Source organism: Palaemon carinicauda, chromosome 3 (genome assembly GCF_036898095.1).
Source record: "Palaemon carinicauda isolate YSFRI2023 chromosome 3, ASM3689809v2, whole genome shotgun sequence".
NCBI classification, from domain to species: domain Eukaryota; kingdom Metazoa; phylum Arthropoda; class Malacostraca; order Decapoda; family Palaemonidae; genus Palaemon; species Palaemon carinicauda.
The window spans coordinates 201,192,526-201,203,422 of NC_090727.1; the positions used below are offsets into that span (position 1 = coordinate 201,192,526).

The 10,897-nt window shown below is 37.5% G+C and overlaps 1 long non-coding RNA gene across 1 annotated transcript; it reads right to left on the minus strand.

Annotated features, from left to right (window-relative positions):
• Positions 1-524: 524 nt before the first annotated feature.
• Positions 525-10,897, minus strand: LOC137638168 (uncharacterized). The gene is made up of 3 exons (XR_011043859.1): positions 10,756-10,897; positions 3,107-3,128; positions 525-942 (listed from the first exon to the last, which is right to left on the minus strand). It is a non-coding gene; the product is annotated as an uncharacterized lncRNA (long non-coding RNA).

The window sequence follows — 10,897 nt, forward strand, 5'->3', positions numbered from 1 at the left end:
AGTGCCCCACGTTGGGTGCCATTCGCTAAATTTTATCGAAAAGATTACTAGAGTAACTTAGGACCGAAAGACTAATGAGGACAAGAGAAAATTGATGAAAATTAAATACTTAATATAAAACTGGAATCAAGACTGAAGTTATTGAAGGCTATAGCTTCATGAAATTAAATAAATCCCCAGTCTACATTGACGAAAGTATCCTGTTAATTCCAAGACTATAGCTCTTGACCTCTCTTCACTCCAAGGTTCCACCCCTTTTAGCAAAACTCCAACCTACAGGAAATAGACAAGTTATAGGGAGCGACTGGTTGCGGTCTCAAACACTTAAAATAAAAAAAAAAAGGTACAGAGGCCAAGGCAATTAACTTTAATCAAACTATTTTATATTCGATACGTTAATCAAGTCACTGAAGGTTGAAAAATTAATGAAGGGACTTTCCTCAATGATCTTTAAGCATATAGTACACTATCGCCGACTAAGTACACATAACACCCTTGGATCTGCATTTTAATTTTTGTGCCGTTCTTTACTGGAACAGGTTGTATATATATTCATGCTCCGTCAAAATAAAGTTAATTACACTCGCTCCACTTTCAGTTACTACCTAACTGGTGTATCTGCATAAACAGGGCCAATCTACAATTTCCAGTCACAGACAGGTTAAATCTAGATTAGATTATTAAACGATAAATAATCCTTGAGAGACACCACATTAATTAAAAAGGTAAAAAATCCTTACCATTAACCAATATAACAGTACCAGCTGACCTCTGAGTCCCTTGTTAGGCTGGGAGGAACATAGAGAGTAGAGATCCCCTTTTTTTATTTAGTTTCATTTGTTGATGTTGGTTACCCCCCAAAATTGGGGGAAGTGCCTTGGTATATCCATGTATGTATGAATAGGTCCTTTTGCTATGCCCTTCCATTAAACTGTCTTCACTCTGCAAAACAAAATTACATTAATGCCACACCTTAAGATTTAAAAGTTGCTAAATTATAACAGGTTTTACCTAAATGAAAATTTGATATTAAAAAATCAAAATTCCTAATATAAAAAAAATCAATGTGATAACTAATGTTCCCATGCCAAAGACAGGAACTTAAGTACTTGGCGCTGGGGAAGCTACTTTGTGCCAAGCACCAGCTGGTTCCAAACAAGGAATTGTGTATCTTGTGTGTAATTTCAACCCTGCCCAAAAACTTCCTTGTTGAAAATGTCATGTAAATTTTTTATTATCAATGTTCTAAAATATGAGAGAGAGAGAGAGAGAGAGAGAGAGAGAGAGAGAGAGAGAGAGAGAGAGAGAGAGAGAGAGAGAGAGAGAGACCGTCAAGGTAGGTATCAGTCATAACCAAATTAAACTAGAAAAGCACTGACTATGAATTAGAAATTTTGCTTGACCGTGACCTTGACCTTTATCGTTGTCCTTCCAAAATGTAATAATTTACAGATTTTTACATACCAGTTAATACCCGCAAGTTTCATTACTCTACAATTGAAATTGTGGCCAGGAAGCTGTTCACAAACGAACAAACACAGAGGGTAAGACATAACCCTATTCGAACTTCCTTGGCGATGGTAATCAAACAATCTTTTCCGACATTTCATCGCCACCAACAGTTTTCACAATCTTATAAACCGCAAGAAAAGCGTCAATTTTTTCTCCAAAATCTTATCAGAATATGTAACTGGAACTCAGTACCGTCATTTTTAAGTTGAATATCGACTTGATTTTACGAAAATACGCCCTTCTAATTTCATCAATGGGTTTAAAAAGGAATATAGGCCTAGAACCAGGCACTGGTAGGTTGATGTCTCCGTTTCTTTCTTTACTAACAACTACGATTAAAAACTAGATTGTAATGCTCTCAAAAACAGAAAATGACTGTCGACCGATCCCAGATTTGGAACTTATCACGCGTTAAAAATAAACGATTTTGTAAAACGTCAAAATAAGAAAAAAATAGATTCTTCGCCAATTCAAGTTTTTTTGTAAGAAAATCTTTGCTTATTCAAATTTCTCAGAGTTCAGTCATAAAAATTCGCGAAATTGACAGAAAAATTAACCTAAAAAGTATATGCTCTTACCCCCATTAAAGGTTTAAAGGCCGCTCATGAATGGCAAAGGCAAGAGACAGTGATATTGACCTAGAGACTAACAGTATATACATAGAATTAGCGCCCAAGCAACCTCTCCACCAAAGCAGCACCAAGGAGGGCCAGGCAATGGCTGCCTATGACTTGGTATATAGATGTATAGTCTCCCTAAAATCCCCAATACTTATCTCACAAGTATGGGGAGGTTGCAGAGAACAAAGGAACTAAAGGCCCGTTTACTCGGGGATAGTTTACTGGCGCATATTGAAGCCAAATTTCAATTGCTGAATATCTACCTATATATAAAACGATTGTTAAATTCTGAGGGACCATTAAATTTTCCCTCACCAAAAATCCAAGACAGATTGGATATTGATCAGGTACCTAAGTTTTATGTCCTGAACCGCAAAAAACATACCCAATTTGTGGACATCCCACAAAAATGGGGCCCTTGGTCGAAGATTGACTTTAGCCAATCAGATACCTCTATTATACTCTGCATTTCTATTGTTTCATCAGAGTAGATACTCACCAGAACATTAGCCGGGTAAGCCCAACACCCCACTCAGGTGCCCAACCACAGCAGTGGGCTATCCAGTAAACACCTTAAACTCATGGACCCGGTCTGGGATCGATGTTGCCAGTATAAGCAATTGAATATCTAAAATACAAAGACCTATTATAACAATCTAAAATTCTTACGTTACAAGAGAAGTATTGAAATCTACGCAAACAACCAGTCAGTACTGATGCCACATGCTTGCGTTACATTAAAGGAGACGATATCCTTCAATATGTACCACCGCCAGGTTTCCACATGCAGACGTCACCAGCCAGGAGACACAGAAGGATATTTAGATTTACAGAATAAAAGATGTATGAATAAATGAGATGCAAACTTGTTTCTAAATCGACTTACGTGTCTCCTGGGGGACCACCATTAACGACTGGGTTTTTTATTCTAAAAATTTCCTAGCTTTTTAAAAGTCTCGGTAATACCCTCTTACCTGTTCTTGTAAATCACACCATCTGCAAAAGAGAAAAATACATAATTAGTATCAAATGTGAAACTTATTATGATCAGCAAATTATCAATGGATAATATCCCACTTAACATAACTAATAATGATTTAAGTTTTTAAGGAAAATTAATTATTTTCTTATTTTCTCTGAATTACGTTAAGGTAGATTTTGATAATTGATATTGACTAAAGGATATAATTCTTCAAATATTTGAGATTGAAACTTTTAACTTTTGTACGTGACATAAAATCTAGTGAATACTACCTTGTGTCCAAGCTTTCAGTGGGGCATGAGACCACATAAACCTTCTGCAAGTAACATTGTAAGTAATTAGGTAAGTAGACAAGTAACCAATTAAGTAAGTATATGTGTAGCCAATGAATTAGGTAGATAAGTAACCGATTGGGCAATAAGACAGGTTAATTTGAAGCTCATGTAGTATCGTAAGAAATAAAAAAAAATTAATGAAGGTCAATAAAAGCCAAAACCGTTCGAGAAATTGATCTAATTTGGCAGCCAATTTGGCGAGTTTTCATCAGGACGCTGGCCAACTGCGGATTTGTGATGGTAGGAGATTTTTCTCTGATCGCTCACAGCAAACCTACATAGTATAGGTAACCCTGACTAGTACAACTTTGCTTATCATGGCGCTACACAAACCCTTTCACCACGTTAAGGTGTTACCAATATAGTATCAGATTCTAGCCTTCATTTCCAATTGTCCACCAGATATTTGTCAGTTTTTATTTTACCACGTAGAATCACACCACTAGCCAACGATGACATTCCCTACCTGAGGAAATACTCAAAGCCCCCTAATGACTTCCTTCTTAGAGACGTAGAGATCCTCGCATGTCATCCCACCACCAAACTGAAACACTTGCAATTCTAGTCCTTATTCATGATTATGCAATCTATTTTAGCATATTTCTATGTTGGCATACAAATCAAATTCACAGAAAGCACTCTGCAAAGTGCAATGAACCACCATCTGGTTTCCCCTCGACTCCCACCAACAACACTACCATAAACTAGTAGTTTGTTACTAGTTCAGTTACATACACCTAAACTCAAATTATCTGATTAATTACTGAAAAATTCTCTATCCATATATATCTTTCCTTTATGTTTTATGAATTTCCAGTCTGTTCATGGATGTCGGAAACGTGCGAGAAAAATGGACAACCCAAAATTCCCTTCCTAACCTGGCCTACAAGCCAGCCATATCCTTACCTTCCTCGTGATCTAACCAAGTGGGCGTTGCCCAACCACTGTCGCTAACATACAAACCCCACGAACCCATCCTAAACAAACCTAGTAGTTCCCAGGTCACTACCCCTACCCGGGGCCAAGCCCCCGGACCCCCCTCGTAAGTCTCTCTAATACACAAAAAAAAGGTATGGGCAGCACTCAAAATTATATCTTAACCACATTGTCATAATAAGAAAGTTACTCAGGCTTAACTTAATATTCGATGTCGCTAAAACCATGCGAGGAGAATGACCTCACCTTCTTCGAGGTGTGAGCGCTCAAAGAATGATCCATGCCGCATCGTGAACTCTCGGTGACACTGGTGGTTCCCACACCTCCAATAAAACCTGTATTGGCCATTGTGCACATTGCGGCCATCACGCACAAGGGCAACATCACCAATTTTACACTTCCTCACATGGACCCCTAAAATCACCTAAGAGGGCTTCTCGAAATAATGAAAAAATTGGGTAACTCGAGTAAAGTCACGTAGGTGTAAATACCTTATTGTCTTCAACGAATCAATTTGATCAATATGAGTGATAAGCTCAACAACATCGCTCAAAGAGTAACTATATGCAACACGTCTATCCATTTCGGCGGTTACAGTTGGAAAGGGTCGACTCCAGGTCAATCTCGGGTCATGTGGGGGGGATTAAAAATTTGAAATCACGCGGCCAACGCGAGGGTTAGTTCGGTTGGTTTGTTTGACACTGGCTTTATCTACCGAAATATCTTAACTACTGTAGATGTTGGCTAACCTAACCTTTGGTTGTATATATAACAAATTAATATTCGGCATAATTTCAGGACGTGTCCCAACGAACTAACAATCTTGACATGAGGTTAAAAATGAAGATTGTTGGAATTAGCAAAAACATAAGTCCGAACATCGATAACTGTTCAAGCTTGCGCCACCAGCTGATAGGCGAACAGAGCGCCGCCAAACGGGTGGTATTATAGTCAGGCAGGAAACAATGCTTGGGGGAAATTTTACGATCGAGTAACTTGGCCGTGGCTTCAGCGAACGACGCATTGTCAGGACCTTTCCCTAACCTAACAAGAATGCCGTTATCTCGTGGTTTCTCGACATTACGAATTTCTTTGTGAACTTGTGTTTTTTGGGTGGTTGGAATATGTAGTCCCATAACGAAAAAGGACCGTTTGCCGTCATTTACAGTGGGGGGGGGGTGCACGTTAATATTTCCCTTCACGAGAGTTACTCGTGATGTTTTTTATTTCATATGATAACTAATAATAATGGCTATAAATGAACTGTATGAAAATTACATTCTAAAACAAATTGTTGCCGATTCAATTTTCTTTAGGCCTGAGACAGGCTGATCCCAACCATAAAAAAGTAATTGATTGTTAAAATGCACCAGAGAAATTTAAAATAGAATAAAAAATGGTATTTCCATGATTTAAGACTTACTCTTGTTTATTGTACAATGTGATACTTTGTGCTGGTACCGCTCTAAATGGTATAAATTTGAACTATCAAAGAAAACTCCACTGTTCAGCTCAACAGACTGCTAACTAATATAAAAAGTCACAGATGTTTTCATAGTTCGTTCGCAAAGATTTTAATTATGCAAACGTTTACCATAAGTATTTTAATACGATTTTATACTATAATTCTTACTGTGAAGCAAGATGTTTCATGTACTTTCAACGCTCATCCAGTGATATTAAGACTTCAATAATTGTGGCGGACAGACGGAAGTCAAACAAAATTACTCAAAACTTCATGTATTACTTTTGACAACAGAAATTTGAAACCAACTGAACTAGAAACAACATAAACCGAGATATACATGTACTGCCTAAAATTTACTTAGAATTTCGTAAGATGCGAAAAAAGCTAACCTATACACTGATGGCGTTTGCAATTAACCAGTCTTTCACAAAAAACCTCCAGATTCAAAAATTTCCCCTAATTTTCAACCTATTATCTAAAGTCATCATGCACAGAAATATATGGTACGTTAAAAGATTTAGTGTCCAAAAGAATTAAACCGAATGGCTCCATAGTTCCTACAAGTAGTGCAGTCATAACCTGAAGATAGTTTACAATATGTTGTCCATAATTTTCTCAACTAATATATTACACCAGTAGTTATGACAATCCTGCAAATGTACAACAAACATGCAATAAACATTCACGCACAAGATGAACCCTCTTAAAGATAAAATCTTATGTTAAAGTCTACTGGATAAATCACTTGAAAACAGTTTCTGAAATAAGTCAATACTTAGGGGTGCATAATTTTCTAAATTTAAAAAATATACAAGGAACAAGTACTTTAACCTTATTTTGGACAAAATACCAGTAACTTAAAGAATTTTATTTTACCTTTGTCACATCTTCCATAATATTTCCCAGCTTACAATTGAAATTGGAGAAGACCTCTGATGCAGATGAATCCCTCTTAGACCACCACTTCTCTTCACGAAGTCTGAGGTCAGAAGACTTCAATTTCTGTCCACTACAAAGGAGCATTCCTTGTACTCTTCACAGGGGAAGGAGCCCACACAGTTTGTCCCAGCAAAACCCACAAGCAGCATGGGAGTCCACCTTCGGTTTACTGTTAAACCAGCCACACCAGGAGCTTTCTTTGTTGTCACAAACCCATATTTCTGGCTTGGGGGCAGATGTCGCTAACATACACAAACACCCTGCGAAGAAAAAAGGTTAAGAAACTAGTAATACAACAACCATGCCGGAGTACACAAGTGTCGGTCTGTACTCTGCTGCAGTCGAATTCATAAATGAGGGTTGCTCTGCCTACTTTGGTTGTACATATAACAAATTAGTATTCGGCATAATTTCAGGACGTGTCCCAACGAACTAACAATCTTGACATGAGGTTAAAAATGAAGATTGTTGGAATTAGCAAAAACATAAGTCCGAACATCGATAACTGTTCAAGGTTGCGCCACCAGCTGATAGGCGAACAGAGCGCCGCCAAACGGGTGGTATTATAGTCAGGCAGGAAACAATGCTTGGGGGAAATTTTACGACGCATTGTCAGGACCTTTCCCTAACCTAACAAGAATGCCGTTTTCTCGTGGTTTCTCGACATTACGAATTTCTTTGTGAACTTAAGTGTTTTTTGGGTGGTTGGAATATGTAGTCCCATAACGAAAAAGGACCGTTTGCCGTCATTTACAGTGGGGGGGGGGGTGCACGTTAATATTTCCCTTCACGAGAGTTACTCGTGATGTTTTTTATTTCATATGATAACTAATAATAATGGCTATAAATGAACTGTATGAAAATTACATTCTAAAACAAATTGTTGCCGATTCAATTTTTTTTAGGCCTGAGACAGGCTGATCCCAACCATAAAAAAGTAATTGATTGTTAAAATGCACCAGAGAAATTTAAAATAGAATAAAAAATGGTATTTCCATGATTTAAGACTTACTCTTGTTTATTGTACAATGTGATACTTTGTGCTGGTACCGCTCTAAATGGTATAAATTTGAACTATCAAAGAAAACTCCACTGTTCAGCTCAACAGACTGCTAACTAATATAAAAAGTCACAGATGTTTTCATAGTTCGTTCGCAAAGATTTTAATTATGCAAACGTTTACCATAAGTATTTTAATACGATTTTATACTATAATTCTTACTGTGAAGCAAGATGTTTCATGTACTTTCAACGCTCATCCAGTGATATTAAGACTTCAATAATTGTGGCGGACAGACGGAAGTCAAACAAAATTACTCAAAACTTCATGTATTACTTTTGACAACAGAAATTTGAAACCAACTGAACTAGAAACAACATAAACCGAGATATACATGTACTGCCTAAAATTTACTTAGAATTTCGTAAGATGCGAAAAAAGCTAACCTATACACTGATGGCGTTTGCAATTAACCAGTCTTTCACAAAAAACCTCCAGATTCAAAAATTTCCCCTAATTTTCAACCTATTATCTAAAGTCATCATGCACAGAAATATATGGTACGTTAAAAGATTTAGTGTCCAAAAGAATTAAACCGAATGGCTCCATAGTTCCTACAAGTAGTGCAGTCATAACCTGAAGATAGTTTACAATATGTTGTCCATAATTTTCTCAACTAATATATTACACCAGTAGTTATGACAATCCTGCAAATGTACAACAAACATGCAATAAACATTCACGCACAAGATGAACCCTCTTAAAGATAAAATCTTATGTTAAAGTCTACTGGATAAATCACTTGAAAACAGTTTCTGAAATAAGTCAATACTTAGGGGTGCATAATTTTCTAAATTTAAAAAATATACAAGGAACAAGTACTTTAACCTTATTTTGGACAAAATACCAGTAACTTAAAGAATTTTATTTTACCTTTGTCACATCTTCCATAATATTTCCCAGCTTACAATTGAAATTGGAGAAGACCTCTGATGCAGATGAATCCCTCTTAGACCACCACTTCTCTTCACGAAGTCTGAGGTCAGAAGACTTCAATTTCTGTCCACTGCAAAGGAGCATTCCTTGTACTCTTCACAGGGGAAGGAGCCCACACAGTTTGTCCCAGCAAAACCCACAAGCAGCATGGGAGTCCACCTTCGGTTTACTGTTAAACCAGCCACACCAGGAGCTTTCTTTGTTGTCACAAACCCATATTTCTGGCTTGGGGGCAGATGTCGCTATCATACACAAACACCCTGCGAAGAAAAAAGGTTAAGAAACTAGTAATACAACAACCATGCCGGAGTACACAAGTGTCGGTCTGTACTCTGCTGTAGTCGAATTCATAAATGAGGGTTGCTCTGCCAACTTTGGTTGTACATATAACAAATTAGTATTCGGCATAATTTCAGGACGTGTCCCAACGAACTAACAATCTTGACATGAGGTTAAAAATGAAGATTGTTGGAATTAGCAAAAACATAAGTCCGAACATCGATAACTGTTCAAGGTTGCGCCACCAGCTGATAGGCGAACAGAGCGCCGCCAAACGGGTGGTATTATAGTCAGGCAGGAAACAATGCTTGGGGGAAATTTTACGATCGATTAACTTGGCCGTGGCTTCAGCGAACGACGCATTGTCAGGACCTTTCCCTAACCTAACAAAAATGCCGTTTTCTCGTGGTTTCTCGACATTACGAATTTCTTTGTGAACTTGTGTTTTTTGGGTGGTTGGAATATGTAGTCCCATAACGAAAAAGAACCGTTTGCCGTCATTTACAGTGGGGGAGGGGTGCACGTTAATATTTCCCTTCACGAGAGTTACTCGTGATGTTTATTATTTTTGTGAATTAGTGCCTTTCCGGGGTGTTTGGAATTCGAGGTAATATAAGCTGAAAACCGGTGTTTTTGCGACACACTAGAGACTCAGAAACATTCAAAACACACATCGGTGTCATATTAGTGTATTACAGGGCAATGTAACCTAGGAAAACAACTACTTTTTCTAATAGAAAAAATTACGCTCTTCGAAAATGACACTCGTTCCCGTCGCAAATGAATAGTTTCAGAAATACAGTATATATACATCTATATCCTCCGATAATGGGGGACCCCCAGTGGGAACTCGGGGTTTTGGGTGGGGAAAACATACTGGTGAATCGATATAAAAACGTAAAACAAGCCTTTTCTTCTCTATACATTACCTTCCTGAAATTATAATAACCGGAGGAAAATACAAAACAGTATATCTGGATAAACTTTGGAGGCGCCGTTGCAAAGATTGTGTCATGAAAAAATACAGTAACCAGTGCTGCCAACGTCCGATGTAGATCAAATGTTAGTTTGTGACCTGTCATACTACTAGGCTAGGTTAGGTGGGTTTGTTAGGTTCTGTGCCCTTTTTGTACTTTTTATATAGCGTAAAACTTGTATGGAGAAATAAAAATACGTATGGAAATATCTATCATTACTGTCGTTAGTAATGTCAGCGTGCCGTTGGTAACTCTGTGTACCATACGTCAACGTTGGTAACACTGTCTATTATTGGTAACGTTGCTAATGTTATTGTTCGCAGTACATTCGTAAGAGAAGTGACACCGTGCAACTCAAAGTTAGCCGAATTGGTCAATTGTTTATTTCCGATTGAAATGAACATCAAATTCGTTTAATTCACGTTATTTACTATAGGAAAACATATATTTTCTGTTCGAAATCTCGCCCTGTAATGCAATACAAAATTACCCACACATCGTTACATCATGTTCCGATTTTTTTATTGGCCCAAAAACCCTTTTGTTTTAACGTAAAAATTTTCCACTTTTCTCATAATTCATTCTCAAAACTTACCGGACTACATAAAATAAAAAGAATGAATGTTACTCGTATAAGATGGAGGATAGCATTCCCATAAGGCAAGTAGTAAAAGGGGGCGAGGCAAATCAACAAGTCTCTCTTCCACATACCTTACAATGCTGAGGTCAATCGCACAATTTTCACACGATATATCTACATGTATCCTTCAGGAAACCCTGAAAGGACAAAACGTACACAAAGTATCATGCAAATAAAAAGTTATATAAATTTGGCATATATTGCAATGTCAAA